The 13,141-nt window shown below is 54.8% G+C and overlaps 1 long non-coding RNA gene across 3 annotated transcripts; it reads right to left on the reverse strand.

The window, feature by feature from the left end:
- Positions 1-1,114: 1,114 nt before the first annotated feature.
- LOC132248727 (uncharacterized) lies at positions 1,115-12,023 on the reverse strand. Of its 3 annotated transcripts, XR_009460078.1 has the most exons (5): positions 11,867-12,023; positions 10,896-11,071; positions 10,555-10,707; positions 7,713-7,829; positions 1,115-1,894 (listed from the first exon to the last, which is right to left on the reverse strand). It is a non-coding gene; the product is annotated as an uncharacterized LOC132248727 (long non-coding RNA). The 3 variants fall into 3 exon arrangements; XR_009460080.1 differs by lacking the exons at positions 1,115-1,894; positions 7,713-7,829 and adding an exon at positions 9,154-9,931 and having other exon boundaries at positions 11,867-12,020; XR_009460077.1 differs by lacking the exons at positions 1,115-1,894; positions 7,713-7,829 and having other exon boundaries at positions 9,971-10,707; positions 11,867-12,012.
- Between the last annotated feature and the right edge of the window lie 1,118 nt (positions 12,024-13,141).

Raw genomic sequence — 13,141 nt, forward strand, 5'->3', positions numbered from 1 at the left:
CCTGCTCTGGCTAACGAGTAACAGGATCCACACGTAACTGGACCGTCGTCTCCCTAGTCGTTGGGCGCCACATGGGGTCAGGGTCTAACACTTACTGTGACCTTGCACAGGACACAGGAACTGCCACAGCCTGCACCTCCTTCCCCCTGCCCCCATTTCCCCAAGAAAAGGCACTCTATTGCCCCCTGGCCACAGGCTCCTTCAAAAGGGCAGTGCCCTTGCTGCACAGCAGTACGTAGGAGTGAGGCCTTCAGTGTAACCAACTCTTTTTATTGAGGTGTTGCAACAAGCCCTGGACAGTGGTGAACCCTTGGCAAAGGGAAGAGGCTGGGAACTCAGAGAGATCTGCCCTGGAAAGGCTTCTGGGCTCTTCTCAATTCACATCTCAGTTGAGGAGAGGGCACAGAGCCCAGCCACAGGGATACCATGTTCAGTACAACAGCTTTCTGATCAGAGACTGGATTAGAGAGAGTGCAGCTAAGGGCAGGAGGGCAGGGGAGTGACATGTACCAAGGCATGCATAACTCTGGAGGGAGGCTGAGAAGCAAAACCTGACAGATTGGTGGGAGAATATGGCAAAGCTCTTCCCACACACAAAGCAATAATGTAGCTTTTAGCCTGTGAGGATGCGCTGGTGGAATGCCAGGCTGAAGGTGTGGATGAAGCTCTTCCCCCACACAGATCACTGATGTGGCTTCTCCTCTCTGTGGATGCGCCAGAGTATGGCCAGGTTGGAGGAACAGGTAAACCTCTTCCCACATTCAGACCACTGATTTGGCTTCTCCCGTACGTAGATGCACTTGTTTGCTCAGTCTGGAGAAATCACTGAATTTTTTCCCACGCTCAGAGCAATGATGTGGCTTCGCCCCTGTGTGGATGCGCTGGTGTAGGGCCAGGTGGGAGGACTGGGTGAAGCTCTTCCCACATTCAGTGCACTTATGTGGCTTCTCCCCTGTGTGGATGCAGTCCTGTTTGGTCAGGCTAAAGGAATTGCTGAATCTTTTTCCACATTCAGAACATTAACGTGGCTTCTCTCATTTGTGGATGCACTGGTGTACAGCCAGGTGTGAGGACTGGGTGAAGCTCTTCCCACACTCAGAGCAGTGATGTGTCTTCTGCCCTGTGTGGATGCACTGGTGTTTGGCTCGGTTGGTGGAACGTCTGAAACGCCTCCCACACTCAGGATACCGATGCTGTTTATCCCTCGCGTGAATGTGCCAGTGCTGAGCTAGGGAGAAGAAATGAGTGAAGGTCTTGCCACACGTGACACAACGGTACTGACAGTTTCCCCTATGCACATCTTGGTGCTTTCTTACTTCTGAGAGGCACACAAAGCTCCTCCCAAATCTGGTTAAGTGGTGTGGGAGCTCTCCATAATTGATCTTGCAATGAGTAGCTTGGGCGAAGCCACAGGTGAAGCCCTTCCCACACCTGACGCATAGGTGGCGCTTTTCCCCAATGTAGCTTATCTTGTGCAGAGCCAGGAGTGAGAGGAAGCTAAAGCTTTTCCAGAACTCAGGGCAGGGGCGGCCTCTGCCCCTGGGCGTGGTGGGGAGCTCCTGCTGCCCTCTGAGGCCCTTCCTGCTGGCTCGCCTTAGATTCGGGGTCTCTCTCCAGAAGAACTTGGCTTCATGGCTCTTCAGCTCCACAAATCCTTCCCTGCGCCCAGGGCTCTGTCTGGCTTCTGTTCCTTCTTCACTCTCACCCCCAAGGAGAGATCGCATCTGGGTCATTGCTACATTCTCCTTCTGCTTTTGGGGGTTCCCCTGGCTCTGGAGCCATCGTTTGTCCTCAAGTCTCACGGACTCCGTCTTGCCCAAACTCCCTGGGGTAATCCCGGGTGACTCCAGATTTGCAGGCCCTTCCTCTGCTCTGCTCAGCAGCCAGGCACCTCCTGCGTGGGGAAGAGGAACGCCAAGTTAGTTCCTGCCACTGCTATTCCCTCTGCTGCAACAGGCTTCCAAGCATGACTGGACCTTGGCACCTGCTTTCCTTAGAAGAACAAGGTCTTCCTGCCCAACCCCAAGTGCTGGGCTTGAGGGAGGGACGAGCCCCTGTGGCAGGCTAATGTTCCCTGCTCAGTGGAGGTCAGAGCCACCTTCTCATCTGGTAGCAGGATGAACAGTCTCACAATGGATTTTGGGGGCTCAACAGCAGTCAAAGATGTGTGGGGAATATGGCCTTACATTACGCGAGCTGCTACTACTTGGTAGAAAAAGCCCATATGGTTCATCCCTCCTACACAAAGCCTGCTTTGGGAGGGGAGGATTTAAGAGCTGTGGCTCTCCCTTTTGGAAGGAGCAGGGTTGTGTGTCCTACCTGATAACTGTAAAAGCTTGGCCATTTAAATTATTAAACTGCTAAAACAATACCTTTTGTATAAAAATGCAATATCATGGCTGGGACCATGTGAAAAAAAAAAAACCAATCCCAAATTGATCACATCTCCTGTGTTACATTCCTAATGTACCCAATGTTTATTATGCTAAGTCAGGCTACTCACTGACTGTATCTAACCCCAAATTAACTCATGCTTATTGTCCCTAGGGGCCTTTGATCCTCACTGCCTTGCATATGCACTTATTAATTAGGGTATATTTCTCTAAACAGGCAGTCAGTTTCTAAATGTTTATTATGCTAAACCAGGGCACTTTCCTGAAATTCAAACCTATTTATTCTTCTTCTTATCTCCATTTACATTTTAATAAACCTGCTTTGGTCCAGTAAGAGGTATCCCATATAGCCAAGGAAGCTTGTAAATCAAAACACTTCTCTCAAAACAGGCATTTAATGGCTGTCAAGCATCTCTCATAAATCATTTGATGCAGCTCCACTGTTAAAATAACTATCGAAACACAGTATTCTGTAATCAACTCCCTGAAGGCATCTCATTCAATCAATACCCATCCCATTCCAAAACTGATCAAATCTTGCAAACTTCACACACACACACAGAGGACATAATTGTAATATGTTAATTCTGTCCTTGCCTGCTTTGTTCAAACTTTGATTAACCAACTATCTAGAAAAAATGCTTTGAAGCTATACAACTGAACAAGTATAACAAGGGCAAAGTGCCAGCAGATGGTGGGCATCTTCTCCAGGGGGAAAAGGGAAACTGTAACCTGCTCCCAGCTGGACTAAGGCAATGGATCCACGCTTTGAGAAGGCTGAAGACTTGAACTAGCTTTAGGCCTGCATGAGTAGCATCACTGGCTCTATAGATTCATAGATGTTAGGGTCGGAAGGGGCCTCAATAGATCATCGAGTCCGACCCCCTACATAAGCAGGAAAGAGTGCTGGGTCTAGATAACCCCAGCTAGATACCCGTCTAACCTCCTCTTGAAGACCCCCAGGGTAGGGGAGAGCACCACCTCCCTTGGGAGCCCGTTCCAGACCTTGGCCACTCGAACTGTGAAGAAGTTCTTCCTTATGTCCAGTCTAAATCTGCTCTCTACCAGCTTGTGGCCATTGTTTCTTGTAACCAACGGGGGCGCCTTGGTGAATAAATCCTCACCAATTCCCTTCTGTGCCCCCGTGATGAACTTATAGGCAGCCACAAGGTCGCCTCTCAACCTTCTCTTGCGGAGGCTGAAAAGGTCCAGTTTCTCTAGTCTCTCCTCGTAGGGCTTGGTCTGCAGTCCCTCGACCATACGAGTTGCCCTTCGCTGTACCCTCTCCAGGTTATCCGCATCCTTCTTGAAGTGCGGCGCCCAGAATTGCACGCAGTACTCCAACTGCGGTCTGACCAACGTCCTATAGAGGGGAAGTATCACCTCCCTGGACCTATTTGTCATGCATCTGCTGATGCACGATAAAGTGCCATTGGCTTTTCTGATGGCTTCGTCACACTGCCAGCTCATGTTCATCTTGGAGTCCACTAGGACTCCAAGATCCCTTTCCACCTCTGTGCCACCCAGCAGGTCATTCCCTAGGCTGTAGGTGTGCTGGACATTTTTCCTCCCTAGGTGCAGCACTTTGCATTTCTCCTTGTTGAACCGCATTCTGTTGTTTTCTGCCCACTTGTCCAACCTATCCAGGTCTGCCTGCAGCTGTTCCCTGCCCTCCGGTGTGTCCACTTCTCCCCATAGCTTTGTGTCATCTGCAAACTTGGACAGAGTACATTTCACTCCCTCGTCCAAGTCGCTGATGAAGACATTAAAGAGTATCGGTCCAAGGACCGAACCCTGCAGGACCCCACTGCCCACACCCTTCCAGGTCGAGACCGACCCCTCTACCACGACTCTTTGGGTGCGACCCTCTAGCCAATTCGCCACCCACCGGACTGTGCAGTCATCCATGTCACAACCTCTTAACTTGTTCACCAGTATGGGGTGGGATACCGTATCGAAGGCCTTCCTGAAGTCTAAGTATACGACATCCACCCCTCCTCCTGTGTCCAGGCGTTTCGTAACCTGGTCATAGAAAGAGACTAGGTTGGTCAGGCACGATCTGCCCGCCACAAACCCATGCTGATTTCCCCTCAGCATAATTTGTCCTGCCGGGCTCTCACAAATGTGAGCCTTGATAATTTTTTCAAATACTTTACCAAGGATGGAGGTGAGACTGACCGGCCTATAGTTGCCCGGGTCCTCCTTCCTCCCCTTTTTGAAAATGGGGACCACGTTAGCCCTTTTCCAGTCCTCCGGGACTTGGCCCATGCGCCACGAGCATTCGAATATTCACGCCAGTGGCTCTGCAATGACGTCGGCCAGTGCCTTCAGCACCCTCGGATGGAGCCCATCCGGGCCTGCCGACTTAAAGGCATCCAGTTCTTCCAAGTGACTCTGCACCACCTCAGGATCTATGTGTGGAAGTCTGGCGCCTTGCTGCTCCCTCTCTACAACCCCAGTGAGAGACTTGTCGTGCCCCTCGCTTAGGAACACTGAGGCAAAGAACTCGTTGAGGAGTTCAGCCTTGTCCCCACTATCTGTCACCAATTGTTTCTGCCCATTTAGCAGCGGTCCTATTCCTCCCTGGGCCTTACTTTTACTCCCAATATATCTAAAAAACAATTTCTTGTTGTCCTTTACTTGGGTTGCCATCCTCAGCTCCATGGTAGCTTTGGCCCGTCTAACTGCCTCCCTACAAGCACGAGCAGAGGAGGTATATTCATCTTTAGTGATCTCACCCTGTTTCCACTTTTTATGTGCTCCCCTTTTGGCCCTTAGGCTGCCCTGGATTTCTCTTGTCAGCCATGGAAGCCTCCTGGTCCCTTTCCCTCTTTTGCCTCGCTAGGGGATCGTCTTGCTTTGTGCCCAAAGGATCGTTTCCTTTAGGCACAGCCACCCTTCTTGGGCACCCATCCCATCAAAACTCCTACTCTGCAGTGCTTCCTTGACTAATCGCCTGAGTGCAATGAGATCAGCTTTCCTAAAGTCTAGCATCGCCTGAGTGCATAGAGATCAGCTTTCCTAAAGTCTAGTCTGGGCATCTTCTCCAGGGGGAAAAGGGAAACTGTAACCTGCTCCCAGCTGGACTAAGGCAATGGATCCACGCTTTGAGAAGGCTGAAGACTTGAACTAGCTTTAGGCCTGCATGAGTAGCATCACTGGCTCTAATACGAAGACTGTGTGGTAGTACAGCTCATTTATTTGATATTGGGAAAGAACCTTTGTCATTTGGTTTTGTAACCTGTTAGTAGCTAGTAAAGCAAGTCTTTCTGGTATTCATTAACGAAGTGTTGTGTCAATTTTTAAAGCACTAGGTTAAAAATCTGGTTTGTAAGTGCAACACTATCTGCTTCCAGGGAAAGTTCTGGGGCAGGGAACGAGCCTGTCGCAGGGCACCTCAGTGCCTGCTCCTAGGGAGTAGAAACTGCCAGGGAGAGAGAGCCCTGGCAGAACATAACCACAGCTGCGGGTTGCCAGGGCAACTAATGTGAGTCAGCTGCCTGTAGGAGGCAGGCCCTGGCCCTCATAAAGCCCAGGGCTGAGGACAGGCTGGCAGTTCCCTGCCAGCAGCCAGAGGGGCAGGAGCTGCTGCAGTTAGGATGCGGAGAGAAGCCTAACAGCAAGTACCGCTGTGACATGGAGCAATGTTGTTATAGCCATAGGGCGTGTGTTGAGTTGTAGCCAGGAGGCTTGCAGTATGTTTTGCTTTGCTATTACACCGGTGGTTTGGGTGAGGCTATAGGGGTTGGAGGAGGCCTCATAAAGGGGCCCCACGGGAGTGTGGGGGCCCCAGCGCCTGAGGAGGGCGCAGTGCTCTCATAGGGACCTACAGAGCGTGGGACCCTAGCGCCAGTGAGGGCGCAGGTTTCTCAGGGGGAACCCCAGTGGTATGGGAACCCCGGTGCCAGTGAAGGCGCAGCTTGCAGTGAGAAGTGCAACCAGTGGGTTGTGGGCGGGGAACATAGACCCCGGGTTGTGTGCGGGGTACGCAGACCCTAGCCCCAGAGAGGAGCAGCTTTGAGACGCCCCAGCGTGGGCACAACGAACCCCAGAGAGGGGGCCACATTATTAGGAAGCCCAGTAGGGGCACAGCAAGCCCCAGAGAGAGGGGGCCATATTATTAGGAAGCTCAGCGGGGGCACAGCGAGCCCCAGAGAGGGGGCGATATTATTGAGAAGCCCGGCGTGGGCGTGTAAGGTCCCAGAGAAGGGGGACTATTGAGAAGCCCAAGATGGGCGTAGTGAGCCTGGCTGTAGGCTAGTGTGGCAACAGCCCTCAGATAGGCAAGGTGCTACGGTGGTCCCCGGCAAAGGGGGATAGCAGTGCGGTGAGCCGGGATCAGAGAGGGTAGCCGTGCGGTTGGCCTAAAGGACCGGAGACCCGCTAGAGGGTCCCTGAGCAGGACAACACTTTTAGAGAAGGCCCAGAGTGGGCTCGACGAGAGTCCCAGTGAGGGGCTGTGTATTAGAGAGCCCAGAGTGGGCTAGACTACAGGGGAGGCCCAGGAGTGGGCTAGATTACAGAGGAGGCCCGGGAGAGTGGGCAAGCTGATTTGTGACAGGACAACGTCTATCCCATCAGCGAAGCATGGGGCATGGTATTAGGGGTTGGTAGGAGCCACGCGTAGCCCATAAGGCTAGGGTTCCTGGGGAGCGCCCATCATACCGGGAGACCCCCAGGGGGTCCGGGAACACACAGGGACAGAGGTCCTAATCAGCTGTGCCCAAGGAGGTGTAAGGCAGCCTCCCGAACTTACTGAACATCAAAGACGTGGCAGGCGAGAATAAGAGGGTGCCCTTGGGCCGGACTTGACACGGTGAGAGGGACCTCAGGGAGATCACAGCCCTCCTGAAGGACCCCGCCGTGACAGAGCCCATGGGGCTTTCCTCTGCTGATGAAGCACAGGAGGCCTGCACATCACCAGAATCTGCACTGGGACAAAGGCTTTGGCATTAACCTTCATGTGGACTTTGTGCTGAATCCCAGGTTCTGTGACACTCACGGTCCAGAGACAAAACACAATGGCACAAGCCTTGGGGGATTCACTTCCCCCTGCAACACGAAAGCTCATGAATCGCACTCCCCCATAGAGCCATTCTGTAGTTAGAGGGGGGTAGAAGTGAACGACTGCTCGTCTCCACAGTCTGGAATTTCAGGGCACGGGAAAGCCACCTGCCTGCACACACTACAGCATAAACTAGTTGAGGTCAGCACCCTGGATGGGCAGCACAGGACAGGTCTGCAAGTTTCAGGCCCTGACACTGTGGACAGGGAGCATTTCTGAAAGGGGATTTGGGGGAGGGGACAGCCACGACTCACCTAGCCACAGGTCCTCAGAGCTTGAGATTTCCCCATGGTCCTCATCACCGCAGACCCAGAGCTCCTCCTGTCTTTGCTGGATGCAGCAGATTAAGTTGGGTGTGGGGCCTTGATATCCTGTTTGGGGCAGTGGTTAAAGAGAGTTTGTGATTCAGTCCTGGTTGCAAAATAACCAACTGGGATCTGGGGAATGGATCCAGTGAACTCATGGATTCTACTGGGGCCTTAAAGCACAGGTGAGGGTGAACCCTTGGGATGAAAGAGAAGGCACTGCAGGGAGAAGCGTTTGATAGATGATGGCCTTTGTCACCCAGGTGGTGTGGGGACAGTAATAGGAAACAAATCACCAACAACCCTGAGGTTTTATAAAAAAGGGTGCAAGACCAACAGATTTCCCAGGGACGGAGGTGTTGGAAGGAAAATTGAACCTGGTTTTGTCAAGTTGACAGATCTCCCAGAAGTCTGTCCGTCTGTCCTTAATGCTCCGGGCCAACTATGCATGTGTTGCCAAGAGAGCAGGCACTGATTGGCTGAACATACCCAACCCATTCCTCACAATAGCCAGCAGGGAGTGGGAGGCGGCAGGCAGGGGGGACTGGCTGGGGTCAGGCCTGCCACACAGCGGGGTGCCTTGGGGGCGGTGGCCGGCAGGGATACAGGGGAGGGGAGGCAGGCAGGTGGAAATGGGCCAGACAGACTCAGAGTGGGGGAAGGGGAGTGTGGTGGAGTGGGGTTAGACCCAAACCAGTGGGGAAGAGGGGACAACGCGGTGGGACCTGAATTGATAGTGGCAGGGAATGGGGTCACCCCAAACTGGCGGCAGCGGGGAAGGGGGTCAGTCCCAAACCAGCGGCAAGTGGGGTCAAACAGGGTCAGGCCCGAACCAATCGCGGGGGGGGTCGCATCTGAATCGGCGGTGGTGGGAGGGCAGGGGGGAATGGGGTGGGACTCGAAGCGGTTCGGGGTGGAATTGGGTTGTAAACCAAGCTGGGGGGGCGGGACGGGGCGGGGCGGAAACGGGTTAAAACTGAACCGGCAGCACCGGGGAGGGGCGGGAAATGGGGTCTGACCTGAACTGGTGGGGGTGTGGGGGAGGGAATGGAGTTAGATCCGAACTGGTGGGGGTCCGGAGGGGGAAACTGGGTTGGACCGGAACCAGTGGCAAGGAGGGGGGAGCGGGCTTGGACCCGAAGTGATAGGGAAGGGGCAGAAAAGGGTTTGGACCTGCAGTGGCAGTGGGGGAGGGGAGCGGGTACATGCAAGGGTGGATGCAGAGCTCTGTCCCTGCCAGCCTCTCTCCAGCCCCCACCTCCCCACTGTCGTTCCTGAAGGGTGATCTGCAAGTATTATATAACAAGCTTCGCTAATACAGGCAGTCCTCGACTTACAACATGGAGTTACAAGGTTTCGCACTTGCAATGTTTATAAATTGACACCCTGTTTCAACGTTATGATGTCAGTTTCGACTTTACAACACTTGATCTGATGCAACGCCATGCCAGCGAACAAGAACAAGGAAAAGGAAGTGCTAGAAAAGCAATGTGAAGCTAAATACTTGAGCTCTGCACATTTTTGTTTTTATTTTGGAAATGTTTTCATGTTCCAGGTCAAATTAGCCAGATCAGTTACAAATCCTTTTGAACTGAGCAAAATTCAAATCTTTCAAAAACCGTATATGGCACTAGAACTGGCAAGTATCCTCCACCCCAGACATTTCAGCCCGCAGCTTTGGATGCTCCCAAATTGATTGGCAGGCATCCCATATGCAGGCCCAAACCGGAAGGACATGGGTTCAGATGCCCCCAAGTCTCACCTGCCCTTGGAGCAGCATGAGGCCACAGGATGAAGCTAGGAGGACTTCCACACTTCCATAAAGGAGGGGTGTAGCCGAGATCCTCTCACTGGACACTGGCCAGCAGGAAGCTATTTACAAGTCTCTCGCAGGGAGTTCTTTCCACATTTGGACAGGGGTGCACGCTCAACTACACACTGCCATTTAAATCTATTCTGGCTCAGGTACCAAGACCATTGCAGTGATTACACTCAATCCTAGCCCATATCAGATCAATGCAACTTGATCTTAGCCCACAAGAGGCCGAGAAACAACAGGCATTTGACAGGTCTTACCCTGCTCCTGGAATCTATGCAACTTCTGGAAACAGCAGAGCGAGCTTCAGAGCAAGTCTCCAAGTAAACACAGCCAAGCGAGAGCCTGCAGCCTGTTCAGATGAAGACATTAGGAAGCAATGTGAGCAGATGCTTCCAGGGACCTGGTGATAGAAGTACCCCAGGTCCAACACGTGTCCACATGTCACTAGAGACTGAGTGGAGGAAATTCAAATCCCAGGGGTGACAGTAGCAGACACTAAGACTTCCATTACCTTCTGCTGGGTTGCAACCAAATGAGGAGAAAGAGGATTTAGACATCACTGACTGAGCATGCTTGGAGTGTTACACGTGTGGGACAGGACAGGCTAGGCACAAAAAGGAGGAAATCAGAAGCATTTCCCAAGGAAGAGCTGGCAGTGAATTCTTTTGCCCAATTAACTGGAGATGACACAACCACATTGAAATCGGTAGACCCCCTTGCCAAGAAATGACTGCATATGGAAGCACCGGGGGCTGCAAGAACAGGAACGACTCAGATGAAGGCAGCCAGCTCAAAAGGAGCACATGTTGATACGAAATGCCAGAGAGGCCTGGTCACCCATGGAGCCATGGGGGAGGATATGGATTTCAAGCATCAGGGAAAGGTTCACAGGGATGAGTGCTCAGAAGCAGGGAGAAGACAATAAGTGACACAGCTGACATGGCAACAGGGAGAAGCAGGAAACAGCTTTACCCAGGGAAATGAGGGCTTCACAGTTCCTGGTTCCTGGTCCTGGTCCTGGCTTCACAGCATCTGGTCCTGCTAAAGCACCTTGTCTGCATCTTTCAGGAGCTCCCACTCTGCCCGCGTGAAATACACAGCCACGTCCTCAAACACCTCCTGGAGCTGTAGCCACAAGCGTTAGCCCATCAGTGTCTCCTGCTCCAGCTGCCTTCAGCCCCCACCACCTTCCCCGCAATCCCTGTGTGACAGCTGTGTGCAGGATGTGCCATGACACACACATCTGCAAAATGCTCCATTTTTGGCTGACATGGGATGTGGGTGCAGCCTGTTGGAGCTCGTGCCCTGCTCACCTCCATGCTTTCCCCCTGCTTTGCCGGCCTGCCCTGCCCCTTCTGCAGCTGGCCCAGCTCAGGGCTCTGTGGCGCCCTCTCCCCCAGCCTTCCCGGGGAAGTCCTCAGCAGCTCCAGGTTTGCAGGCCCTTCTTCTTCAGGAAGCTGCTGATGAACTCTGCTCATGGTCTCTGCACCTGTGCGTAGGGAAGAACATGCACAGGTCAGCCCTGCTGCTCCTAGCACATGAAAGCCCTGTTGTCCGGTACTAGTCTCCGACTGCAGCAGCTGGAGGCTTTCCTGTGTGGAAGAGTGGGGAGACAGGACTCAATTTCCCACTGCTCTGGCTAGCAAAAGCTGGAGAGGACCCCCGTAGCTCTGTCCCGGGGCTGCAGAGCAGCAATCACAGCACTGTGTCAGGGCCCGCAGGTACCTTGCTCCCAGGGAAAGAAGCTGGAGGGATGGGGAGGGGGGCATGTTATCCCCTTGTTTTAAGGGAGTGGTGGGGAAATGCGAGGTTAGTGTTCCCCAGGAGGCGTGGCCTGTTCAGGGGGTGGGGGGGACAAGGAAAGCCACTTCCCCCAGCTGCATGTCCTGGCACAGAGACCTTCCCACTGGGGGGCTGCGCCTGCTGCTGCTGCTGGGAAAGGCAGAGCCACAGCGCCTCACCGGCTGCTGAGGAAGGGCCTCGTCCTGGGGCGACCTGGGCATGGAGGAGAAACAGTCGAAGAAGGGAGCACGGATTGGTGGACCGTGAATTGGGTCATTGCCTGTTCCCATGGCGGCAGGACAAGGCACAACCAAGATCAAGCCTCTCTCCCCTGGGTGCTGCACATACATCGAGACAGGCCGGGTGTCCCACCCACGGCTGCCCACCTACAGACATCAGAGCGCTGTCCCCGGCAAGGGGAGACGCTTGAACCTCTTCCCCACACGCAGGACAGCCCCCGAGACCCCCAGACCCAGGCCCAGGCCTGCACGTGGCCCCTCACCAGATCCCGCGTCTGGCAGCGGCTCCTCTCTGGGGCAACAAGGGGCCTGGTCCCGAGGCCTTGCGATTTCCCTCGGTGCTGCCTCCTCCGGAGAACTATCTGCAGGCTGGGCTCGCGCCTGCTCCAGCCAGAAATCGCCAGGCTGCTGTAGCGCCCCGGCGGGCTTCACCCTGCCCACGGTCACCTCCCCGGCCGCCACACTGACCGCGACCTGGGGACAAGACCAACCTGTCATGGGGGAGCTGGGCTGGGAGAGACGGGGCGGCAGGGACCACCCCGCAGGCACACGTTGATTCACTGACGCGCCGAGTGAAATACTTGCACGTGCAGCTTCGATGCCGGCACCTGCCCCAGCCGAAGCCCGTGTGACAGGGTCAGCGCCTCGGTGCAGGTCTCCATGCCGCGTCCGCGCACCCCGCTCCGCGCCTCCGTGGGCAGCACAGCCGGGGCCTGCAGCACCGCCCGCTCCGCCCGCTGCCCCTGCCTGCGGCGCCCGCGCAGCTCCCGCCCGCGGACACCGACCTCGCCGGGCCCTCGGCCTCCCGGCAGCGCAGCCCCAGCGCCAGGTCCTTGGCGTGGGGAGCTCGTGCCCTGGTCCCGCAGGCTGCAGGGGAGGAGGCGGCGCGGCGCGACTCGGACCAGAGGACGGGCACGGACACCGAGACCGCCCCCGCCCGACCCCGCTCCGCGCACCTCGCTCTGGAGCCCCGCAGGGATTCCCGCCGACCCGGTGGCACCTGCGCAGTGACTGCTCTACCTCTGCTGTCCCCGCCCCTCCTGGCCTGGGCATGCGCAGTGAGTCCTTTCTTGATGCTTCTCCGTCCCACTCTGCTGCCAGCGCACGCGCAGTGGGACGGCTCCTGCCTGTGCTACCTGTGCTGGTGTGCAAGGCTCGTTGCGCGCAGCGCCCGCCCCGCCGGGACTCCAAGATCCCTTTCCACCTCTGTGCCACCCAGCAGGTCATTCCCTAGGCTGTAGGTGTGCTGGACATTTTTCCTCCCTAGGTGCAGCACCTTGCATTTCTCCTTGTTGAACTGCATCCTGTTGTTTTCTGCCCACTTGTCCAACCTGTCCAGGTCTGCCTGCAGCTGTTCCCTGCGCTCCGACGTGTCCACATCTCCCCATAGCTTTGTGTCATCTGCAAACTTGGACAGAGTACATTTGACTCCCTCGTCCAAGTCGCTGATGAAGACATTAAAGAGTATCGGTCCAAGGACCGAGCCCTGCGGGACCCCACTGCCCACACCCTTCCAGGTCGAGACCGACCCATCCACC

Source organism: Alligator mississippiensis, chromosome 1, assembly GCF_030867095.1.
Source record: "Alligator mississippiensis isolate rAllMis1 chromosome 1, rAllMis1, whole genome shotgun sequence".
In the NCBI taxonomy this organism is placed as follows: domain Eukaryota; kingdom Metazoa; phylum Chordata; order Crocodylia; family Alligatoridae; genus Alligator; species Alligator mississippiensis.